This window comes from Artibeus jamaicensis, unplaced genomic scaffold, assembly GCF_021234435.1.
Source record: "Artibeus jamaicensis isolate MK-2021 breed Jamaican fruit bat unplaced genomic scaffold, CSHL_Jam_final contig_559, whole genome shotgun sequence".
In the NCBI taxonomy this organism is placed as follows: domain Eukaryota; kingdom Metazoa; phylum Chordata; class Mammalia; order Chiroptera; family Phyllostomidae; genus Artibeus; species Artibeus jamaicensis.
The window spans coordinates 5,952,858-5,964,667 of record NW_026521887.1 but is presented as its reverse complement, the minus strand read 5'-3'; positions in this window follow the sequence as shown (position 1 = coordinate 5,964,667).

The window sequence follows — 11,810 nt, the reverse complement described above, 5'->3', positions numbered from 1 at the left end:
GTCCTGGGGAATGGTATCAGATGAGTAAAAGAGGTAACATTCCAGTCAGGTCCCTTAGCTTGAAGTTCTGACCTCATCCTAAGGCAATGGAAAACTACTCAAGAGTTTTGAACACAAATAGTAATTTTTTTAATGCACAAAGATGCCTTTTGGCAGCAGCATTGAGAATGTAGTCTGGGAAATAAGAGCAGATGAGGACAAAACAGTTAGTTCTGTTAAAATTAGTGAAGAAAACAGTGACAAGGACAGGACTGCTGGCAATGAACTTCAGACAAGCTGGCAACTGCAAAAACCTACTTTGAAGACTGACCTGGAAACACTGGCAGACAGATTAGATGTGAAGAAAAAGGAAACAAAATAAAAATGTTTTTTTATAGAATCTCTTTGTGTGTTGTAATATCAAGGCAGTCAAGATAATAGTAAACAATTGTTTTTACTGAATAAATGAAAGGAGTAAATTCAAGTAAAACTTTATTTCAATTTTTTACATTAAAAACAATTCAAATTTTTGTTTTCTTGCGTTGTCAAGATTATTTCACAGAGAACTGATGTTGTGGCCCTTCTCTAACTTGTTTCCATACTGAAATAGGGAAGGATACTAAATTGTATTCATGTTTGGCCCATGACTAACATCTGGTTACTGTGTTAAACTGACTTTTTTTAACCCCTAGTCACTATAAAGATAATAACAATAATTTGATCAATCCATGTGTAAACATTTAGTTTGGGCAATAAACTTTAGGAAGAACTTATCATCTAAGACTTATCCAATTTTATTTAAGGGTCTGAATTATATCAGTGAATGTTCCCTAATGAGTATTCACTGACATCTTAAAGTATGCTTAATTTACATTTTAATGTGGCAAGAATTATACCATTGCAAGAATAATGATACTGAAATTGATTATTATAGATAAATGCCAATTTTCCTTCTGAATACCTTTTCCAGAATGAGACTCAAATTTGTTGTAGATTCACTACACTTCACATCTCAGGCTTTACAGCTAAACTTACTTTAGTTTCTTTTTCGGAAATTCCTCCACCCTTATTGTCTCTGAAGTCACAAAATTGAGGAGAAGATTTCTACTTTTGAAGTTCAGTACATTGCTAACCATCTCCACTTACCAGAAAACTAAGTAGAATCAAAACTGGGGTGACCAACTCATCCCAGTTCGTCTAGGAAATCCCAGATTTATTATCAAAAGTCTCACATCTTGGGAAGCCTTTCAGTCTGGGACAAACTACAATGATTGGTTAATAAAGGCAAAAATATTTGCACCATCCAGAAAATATGAAAAAAAGGACAATCTTAGGTATAGATACAGATAGAGACAGATACAGATATATTTAACACAGACACTCTATCTATTTACAAACTAAACAAGAATTTTAGATTCTATTTCTGATAACATGGTGATGAGAATGGGCACAAATGAAGTACGATCCAGAGGTAAGTACATTGCAGCCAGGTGTAATGGAATTGATTGAATGTTGGTCTCATAGACTCTTGAAAAAATGAAAAGGGAAACAAAACAAAAATGAAAACAAAGTACTGTCACTCCTCAGGCCCTTTCTAAGGTTTTTTGTGACAAAAGTGTGGGGACCTGAATTTTCAAAGTTATGTTCTTCTGTCACAACTGAAGTGAATGTTGCAAGCACACCCACCTGGACTTCTGGGGTCCTGTCACTTCAGATCACTCAGTAAATGGCACCTACCAGCTCTCGCTTGATAACCATTGTAGTCACTTTTAGAAAGCCTCCCTCCCCACTTTTTCTTACATCTCAAGGAACTGAAAAATCAAACCATATTTTTTCTATTGTTTTTATTTTGTTTTCCCCAAATTGAACAATATCAAATAAAATATGACAATTTTTGTCAGTGGTTATTCATTGTTAACACTGATAATGAGAAACCATTTTCAGTCATGAAAAGGAAGCACAAATAGGCCAGTATGAGGCTACACTCACATAAACCAGTCACAAAAAGAAAAATGAACCCAGGAGGGAAGAACCAAATGTAACCTCAGATCTCAGGTTATAGCTCAAGCTGGGCTAAATATAATACTGTGATTTGTCTTATGATATCCTGAATGCTTCTTAACACACACGCAATTTAATTTTAATGGACATTTTATTATGATTAATAAGTGTCAGTTCAGCATGTTATCTTCTCATTGTAGCATATTCACAGACTTTATCTACTCCAAAAGTATTTTTATTGGACTTTATGTTTTAGAGAGTTGTGGCACTGTTGACAAGAGTCTCATGGTTTAGGTATTTCATAAGGCTCATTTTTTTTAAATGGAAATTCTTTATGAACTAAATGAACATGTTTTGTTGATAATAAAAGTATTAAGAAATATGGAAATGGGCTGGGTAGTTATGATATTATTTAAGGTAAATTAATTTTAAGAAGAGCTAGTAAAATATCTTGATTTTTTAAAATATAATGAGAGACAATGTATGCTGGATGATTCAATCAGGCTTCTTCTTTTTTTCCCCAAAATAATATCACCTAAACTTATCCAGAATAACTGAAACAGAATATTACAAAGTTTATTACTTCTAATAAGTGGATAATATTACTCCTAATAAATGTAGAAAGGATAGTTAATTTTTGACAAGTGTTTTTAAAGACAAAATTTTCCTATGGTGACATAAGACATTATACATCTGCAATTTTAGCTTTATTTTATTACTTAAAGCTGAAGATCAGAATCTCATTTTTCTTCTGCAGAGCTATTTTGGTAATCTTTAAATTGTGCATATGGAGTAAAAAAAGGGAGGCAGGAGACCACATACAGAGTTCCAAAGCACCCTCTTGAACCTCATGTACGGTAAACAGAGAGCTCAGTTTAATGTAGACACAGACACAGGCAAATACATATGTAATTCTCTTTAAATATTTGGTTATTTGAGGATTGAGTTTAATATTTAAGAATTTTATTATATGAGATTATGCAGAGTGAAATTATTTGAATTTTTAATTATGATATTTTTATAGACACATATGAGTATATGGCATAAGTGTATTCATGGTTTCTTGACTTTTAAAACATATAAGCTTTTCTATATGTTTCTTCTTTACAATTATTTGTCTTAATTTTCCTAGAAAATATCCTAAAAGTATATAGAAACAGCTTATTTAATCTAAAAATGTACTCTCTTAAAAGAGAAGACAGACATTTACAAAGCAAATAGGAAAGAAATAAATGCTGACTTTGTGTAGTTGTCCTTGATCTTATTTAAATGCTCCATGGAAGACTGGCAGGCAGTTTTAAATTTGTCCATCACACCGTTTAAGAACAGCAGGTGTGAGCCACCAAATAATGTGTTATGACATTTTAACCTTAGTTTTTCACTCTATAGTTTCAGGAAGAAGCCAGTTTTTAAATGCTATTTTGGAAAACACTTGCATCTGCTTATTCAAAATCTTTAGGCCCAGTTGATCTGTGAAAACTTTTGATGAGTTTAGTCAGTATTGAACATCACTACTCTTCAATAACCATGAGAATGCTTATTCCTCTTATTTATAGAGGACTTAGTTTCAAATTCCTTTTGCACATGTTCATATATTATTTCCAACACATATTTCCAATCCAAACCTATAAGATAAGGATTACTTTTTCTCTTTTAAAAAAATTGGGGGGACTTTTTTTCAGTGTTACAACTGTGAAAACTGTCTTTTTTTTATATTTCTTATATTAATAATATATATAGAGTTAATTCTGTTTTAACATATCACACAATGATTATCATTAATATTTTGTGGATTACATACCTTAAATTTCTTAGCAGTCTAATATTGAAGTAAATTAATGCAGGAGTACATAGCATGGGTCAGAAAGAGATTTGATAATAGCTGGACTGGCTCTCTTTTCTACTCACTACCAAGTAAGGTCTCTGGTTTACAAAGACTAATTGAAAATGTATTCTTTTGCGATGAAAATCAAAGTGAATGAAACTATCTCAGTGTTTTCCCAACACATTAGTGACCTAAAAACCACTCACATACACACTAAATTGAGAGGGTGGAAACCCTTTACATGAGTTCATTGAATTCCAATCTTCATCTGTTTAATCTGCTAATAAAAAGTATGTACTATAATGATCTTTATCACCTGAAAGAAAAAAGAAAACATCTTTTTAAATAATGTTATAAAACTCTGTAACCTGGTTAAACTATCACTAATAAACATCTCAATCAGAAACTCTTAAAATGGACCAAACAAGGTAAAGATGTTGATTTAAAGGAAGGGAAAGCAAAAAGACTCCAACTCAGAGCTTTCAAAGTAGCTCAGAATTAGTGAAGAAACACTTTGATCTAGGTCACTGCCTTAAGTGGCATGAACAGATGTGAGCCAAGGATAAAAGGTAATGAGCAAAATGTCAATACTAGAACCACACATTCTCACTACCTGGTGGCTAATGTCAGCAAGTAACAGTTATAGAATAGCAGCTGTTATAACGGGCTACTGCTGATGAGTCCATGGGGCCCTGTGATTATACCTACAGGCAGGGTCCAAACAGCTTCCACAGTGCATCCATAAATGAAGCTACTTCAATTGAGGAGAAATAATTCCTTCCTAATTTGTGATATTCATCTCTTCCAGTAATTTGGTTGCTAATATGCCAGCGATCGATAGATGACAGCGAAGAAATTTGTTTTCAAAAGCACTCTTCATTTAATCATACTGGCCCCACATTCTGCAACTGTAGTTTGCTTCATTATTCAATTGCACTTTCATATCCCATGTGTGAAGCTTTCATTATTACAGATCATGTTTCCTTAGGATGTGTGATTTAATTTTAATGCCTGAAACTAAATCAAAATCCTCTGCTGCTTAAAAGGTCTCTGGTGTATTAAGAAAGGGAGGTTTATTCTGCTTTCGTGTTTCGGAATGTTTCTCAATTACAATAAAAATCAATAGGAACAAAAGGACAGTGAAAACGAGGCAAAAAGTTTTTCTTTCCTAAATAAATACATGTTTCAATCCCCTCCTAAAGCAATGCTGTTACCACCAGTTAGCTTTCTAATTCTTGTTTGTTATGAGGATTAAGCCAAGTTTTAGTTTTAAAGGTATGGTTATACATCAGATATTTCCTTTAGAATATTTCACATGCTTTACAGTTCAAAATAGTGTGTTCCCATATTTGTAATCATTTTCTTAATTCCTGAATTGCTCATGCACACAGTACCCATTTTCACTGATGGTCTCTTTAGAATGCTAGCAAAAATCAAGGCATTTCCCTGGCTGGATGATTTCCAAGACAAACCGTGATCTAATAGAGCAAATTATTTCCTTTGCTTCCACTGCAAAACCATTAAGTTAAAAGCCATCTCCCCAGCCCACCTTCTGAAGACCCAGGCTGCAACCGGTGTTGTGGCTTTCACCGTCAGCTGTGTCTCCAGTGCCCAGTACACAGAGGGCCTGCGTGTGCTGGCTAGAGGTTAAGCCAATCCATTCATCTCTGAGAAAGTTCTTGTATTCATGTGAAAAAAATGATGAGAACATTTCTCATTTCATTAAATTTACATTCAAATAAATAGTTAGTGCTAGGATGAAAGTATCAGCTTAAGTAATTAGGCTCAAAATACTGTCACAAAGCAAACAAAGTAATGTGTTTGAAATCAAGTAAGAAATACTCACATTTAAAAAATAACAGTGACATTATGGGCCCCATGTTTCACACTCATGCTCCAAAAGATGTTTTTCTTCTTTTGATAAACACATTCTACTACACATGAAAAATTTAACATGGAGTTTTTCATACTGGCTCGTGAGTTGCCCAGCTAGTAGCTTCTCACTATGTCTGACAACTCTTTAGTCCCCACACTGACATCTCTTCCTATTGACTGAGCTCCCCAGCAGTCCTGGACACTAGCCTTTGGTAGGCTGTTGCTTTCTGGCCACAGGTGCTAGTAGGAAGGAGGTGGGAAAGAGAGACTGTGATGAGAGAAGAGAGAGAGGGGAGAAACTTTCCTTTTCCTCTTCTTTTTTTTCCTCTGCAAAACCATCCCACAAAACTATGTGGGTTGATCACATTTTACCATGGAATGCAATAAGGGATTATTTTTATTTCTATTTTATATAGAACTCTTTCCAAACAGAAAGAAAATATATATCTATAAGGACACACACTTCAAAAATTTTCTTGCATGGAAATCACCAGTTTCTGAAATGACTCATCTGCCATTGGTTACCTAGCTCTCAGGTAAACATATTTTTTTCTTTTAGAGTTAATCATATGACATGTATCCCAACTTTCTGGAAGTTTACTAGGTAACCTTAGCCCCTAATATTCTATATTCTGTCCCCAGAAGTATGAGATGTTTATGTCGAGTTTACCTGATGTTGGCAAGATTGCTCGTGAGGGCCTTTAGCATTTCAAGTCCTGGAGTAATGCACAACAGGTTATTGGACACTTCAGGTGGAAGTTCTCTATTGGTGAGGGTCACTTTTTGATTTTTTTCCAGGTGTCAAACTGTTGAATAGAAATGCACACACACAGCATTAATTTTATTTAAGTTTCATTAAAAAAATGTTTAATTGTTGTGACTAGCTATGTAGAGTAAGAGTTCAGTATTACCCCCCAAAAAAACTTAAGTAAGAGTATCACAATCTTTTTTGTTTTAAAGATTTTATTTATTTATTTTTAGAGGAGAAGGGAAGGAGAGAGGGAGAGAAATATCAATGTATGGTTGCCTTGCATGCGTCCCCTGCCAGGAACTGGCCTGCAACCCAGGCGTGTACCCTGACTGGGAATCGAACCACGATACTTTGGTTCGCAGGCCCATGCTCAATCCACTGAGCTACACCAGCCAGGGCTAAGAATATCACAATCTATTAATAGTATATTTTATATGAATTCCAAATACAGGTTGTTTTCTCTAGAGAAAGATACTTTAAACACCCTATCATTTGGAGTGTTAGAAACAAGATTTCTTATGTAGGCCTTTTTATACAAGCACCTACATACAATTTATGTGTTCATTTTTCACTATCATAAATGTTTTAATATAGCAAAACTATAGATAACAATATAATGATCATGTACATGATTATATTGATTGACATAAAATTTGAAAACCATGTGCATTCCTCTCTTCCTAGAGTGCTTAAACTTCAATATTATTTTTCAAATAAAGATTAGACATGCCAAAAGTTCATATTATCAAAATCTCCTGAAGCTTCTGAATTGTAAATATTTCCTCCAGATTTTTAGAGATATATTTTATTAAATATCAGTAGGCTATACTAATTAATTATTATTGTAACCAAATAATTACTTGGTGGATTAAAAAAGTAAAAAGGGGATAAGACTAAAGACCAACAGGCCATGTTTGAACTGTATATGTGCATATCTTCTATATACAAAGCCTGTAACTTTATATGTCTATACCATGGAACATTATAAGACTTAAATATACCTGAAATGGTTAACACTGAAAAAAAACTGATAAGAAATCTGGGAAACACTGTCATGTTTTAATCAATGCTATATGTGTGTGTGTTTGTATATATATATATATGATATAGATAGATATACATACACACATCTTATATTAATTGAGAAAACAAAAACCTTCCTGTTTATAACATATTAGTGTAAGCATGCAGAGAAGAATCTTAATACAATAAACTTTAGTTATGAAGGATTGACACAGAAGCAAATAGATTAAGAAAATCTATGGTTTCCTTTTATGTAGACTACTCTTAAATACTTTATAAACTACTATTTTCCATTAATTAATGAGTATCTAAGGACGTATAGAGACAACTTTCTCTAATAACTTACCCAGGAAAATCTCCTCTCTTTTTATGTAACATAGTTAGTATTAAATAATGATACTCAATACAGTACAGTACTTTTGTTTTGACCTTTCCTTTTGATAACAGAAATCTCTGAGAGAAATCAGACATTCTGTTCAATAATAATAGCATAATTAAATAGTATTTTTCCTTCAACTTTAACAAATACTTTAGATTATTATTTTAATTTTCAGCCCCTTTTATTTTGCAAATATAAAACACAAGAAACTGTGGTTAATCTCTCAAGTCTATTTCTTCAATTAAAGATGTTTTTATAAAGAGAGTCAGATGATAATAGACCTATAATTATCATTCAGACACATATTGCCTAATTAATATGAAATTGGGGTCAGGGGAAATGATTGTATTTCTTATTAGCTTTAATGCAATATAATATTATAGAAATGCTAACAACTGTGAAAAACATGTAAACAAAGTGATATGAATGTACAAAATAAAGCAGCAGATGCATGATTACTTTCATCAGTTTCTTGACATATCCAAATCATTAATCATTGCCTTAGTCTGTCTTCCTCCCTTTCTTGAGTCCTGTCTCAATGTCTCTTCCCCCAGTGCTTATCAGAGGAGTTACATAAAGTACTTCTTTACAAACCATATAAATTTTATAGGCTGTATTGAGTTCACTACAAGGGCATTTAACTACCCACTTAGCTCATCTGAAGCATTAAGGGAGGGTGGATGAGAGCCTTGAACTCTTCATGTTTTATTTTTGTAAGCTTTTGTCAAGGCTTTCAGAATACATCATATCTGTGAGGCAACACCCTGTCCAAGTTTCTGCACATTGTTTGTGTGCAAGACTAAGAGCTGCCATTTCACATCATAGTACATTGATTTTTAATGATCTAATTTAAACTAAAGATCCAGAAATCTTAGCTTGGGTAGGTTGCATGCTGACCTGTGTCTGAACTTCTAGCTACTCCTGGGTCACTATCAATATGAATTTAAACTGTATAATTTGGATGAAGCAATCACTATATATATATATATATATATATATATATATATATATATATATATTATAACTATTTTTTAAAATTACTCAGGGCAATCATAAGAAAGATGAAATTGGGAAATGACTGTCATTTTGCTAGATTTAAGCATACACATACTGTTGGCCTCTGATCCTATTTGCTTTTTGGAACTATTGCCATTATTTCTTCTATAAATTATTGTAGTTAATTTGTCCTTGGGGATAGCTCTGAATAGCACAGATGTACAGCAACAGCATCACCCAAGTTTGGAGTGTGTGGGGGGATTCAATAGGTGAAATTATTGTAGAAAGTAGGGTAATTCAATTTCCAATGAAATAGCTATGTCCAAAGAAACAATCCTGTAATTTTAAAGAGAATGCACTATTTAATAAATTTGCAATAAGCACTTTTCACAGAGATTGAAACGAGGGGTGAGAAATAGATCCAGCAGATAAAAACCACTCGACAGGCATACAATAATAGAGTAATAAGTGGTTTGAACATTTTAAGAATGTCTTCTTTTGAATATAATAGTTATATTTAGATTAGCTAATTAGGTAAATTTAGGTTTTTTTTTATTACTCCGTTACCTCTCAAGCCAATCAATTCAGTGGGGTAAGATAGAGTAAAAATGTTAATAATAAAACAATTTTACCCATTATACAACATTATATTGCATAAATTATTTATTTTTAATTTAAATGCCTTAAAGAAATTTAAAAGCCTTAAATTTCACTCTGTAGCTAGGAAGCATAAAAAATTAAAGTATTTATTTCCAATTATTTTTTCTTATTGTTATGCTATATACTGCTTTGGCTCATTTTCCTACAAGATATTTAAAATAACTATAGCTTGGATATGATGATGCCTGTGGCAAAAAAAGAAGTTATTCATAAAAACTCTATTCATCCTAAAAACATCAAAGAACTATATTATGCAATATGAATACTTTTCTATTTTTTTCAGTGTTAAATAAAAGTATGAGGATATGCCCATTGGTAATGTGTAAATTTGTGATGCCTAATTATATTCAAGAATTTATACATATCAAAATCAGAATGTTCAAAATTTTTTGATAATTGATGTAACCACCATCACTCAGAGAAGTTATCTTGGACCACTTTTCTATCATTCTTCCACCTCCCAGCATGTGTTCTGATTTTTATCATACAAGATCAGTTTTGCTTGTTTTGGGACATCAGAAAATGAAACCATAGTGATTTATTTTTTTAAGATTTTAATTTGTTTTTAGATATAAGGTAAAGGAGGGAGAAAGAGAGGGAAAGAAACATCAATGTATGGTTACCTCCCACAGGCCCCCTACTGGGGACCTGGTCCACAAGTGAGTCATGTGCCCTGACTGGGAATGGAACCTGTGACCTTTTCGTTCGTTCACAGGCTGGCACTCAATTCGCTGAACCACACCAGCCAGTGTAAGAATTTTTTTTAATCTAGCTTTTTCTGGTCAATAAAATTCTTATGATATTATGTATGTTTTTAGTTGTATTAGTACATACTTTTAATTGCTTAATGGTATTCATTGTATAAAATACACGATGAATTGGTTATTCATTCATATATTGATCAACATTTGGGTCCTTTCCAATCTGGAGCTAATATCACTACACTACTGTAAAATTTCTTACACAACACATTTTCTAGGATACACATTTTATTTTTTTATTGGATAAATATATAACAGTGAAACCACTGGGTCATAAAGTAAGTGTGTGCTAACACTTTCAGTAAAGGAACAGTACAAGTACATCAAGTGTGAAGCATATATGTACCACAGTTTTTTGATCCATTCGTTTACTGATGGGCACCTAGGTTGCTTCCAAAGAGACCAGAGGGGAGAGGGAAGGGAATTTAAGGGGAAAAAGGGGGAGGGATTTTGAGGAACAAGTATGAAAGACACAGGGATGAGGACTGGGGCGGGGAATGGGAGGGAGGAGGGAGACCGGGCGGGGGAGTGGGGTGGGATGGGAGAAATAGATAAAAATAATGTATTTGAAAAGTAACTAAATAAAATTTAATTTTAAAAAAGTGTGAAGCATATAATATATACTCCAGAAAAGGTCACATGACTTTAATTGGTATCCTAGCGGATGGAGCTGAGTTCATCTATTTTTTAATAAGTTAGTTCAGAAATTCTTTGCAACATAATTAGACTTAGTTCACTAACAGCTCTAAATATTTTCAAGGCAGAATCAGGGCATTTAGTTCAACATTGCATAAAATCTAAATCTCAGCAATAAACACTCTGGAGATATTGAGATGTACAGTTCAGCCACTAATTTTCCAAACCATTTGAGACTGTGTCTGCTTTAAGATGAGACTGTCAGTTTTTAGCATTACAAGGAAGTTATCTTCTCTCCCTATTTTTGCCTCTGGTTTTCTGTGCCTTTAGAAATCTCTGTTTACTCTCTTCTAGTATGTCAATATTGGCGGGGCTGTGCCAATGAAAACCACAAAGAAATTTTCATCCTATGCCCAGTGTCACTGGGCACTGCCTTACACTTGGAGAAAAAAGATCCTATAGGTGATCTCCCTAAACAATTTTGGTTTTCCCTCAATTTTTAGAAAAGTGCCTCAAGGCACTTGACAGAGGTCATTAGAAAGATCAAGATGTGCATGGGTGTAGATTGACAATGGAACTGGCCCTTCTCTGTGTTCCTATGTTCCAAATCAGCCTTTACAAAGGTGCTGAATGTGTATTTCATGATTTCTCATTCTCTTTTACTTTCATCTGTAGTGCACTCTTTGTCCAGTAACAGTGCAGTTTGGGTCTACTCTGTCTAAGGGTTCTTCACTGTCTTCATTATGGTTCATTTCAATTTCTAGCATTTGCAACTCTTGACAGGTTAAAAAAAGAAACAAATATGTGTGTGTGTTAAATATATATGTGTATGTACATATACATATGTGCATGTATTTATATACAAATTTGTCTATATGTATATATATTTATATATGTATTTAACATATATTAATTAATTAATTA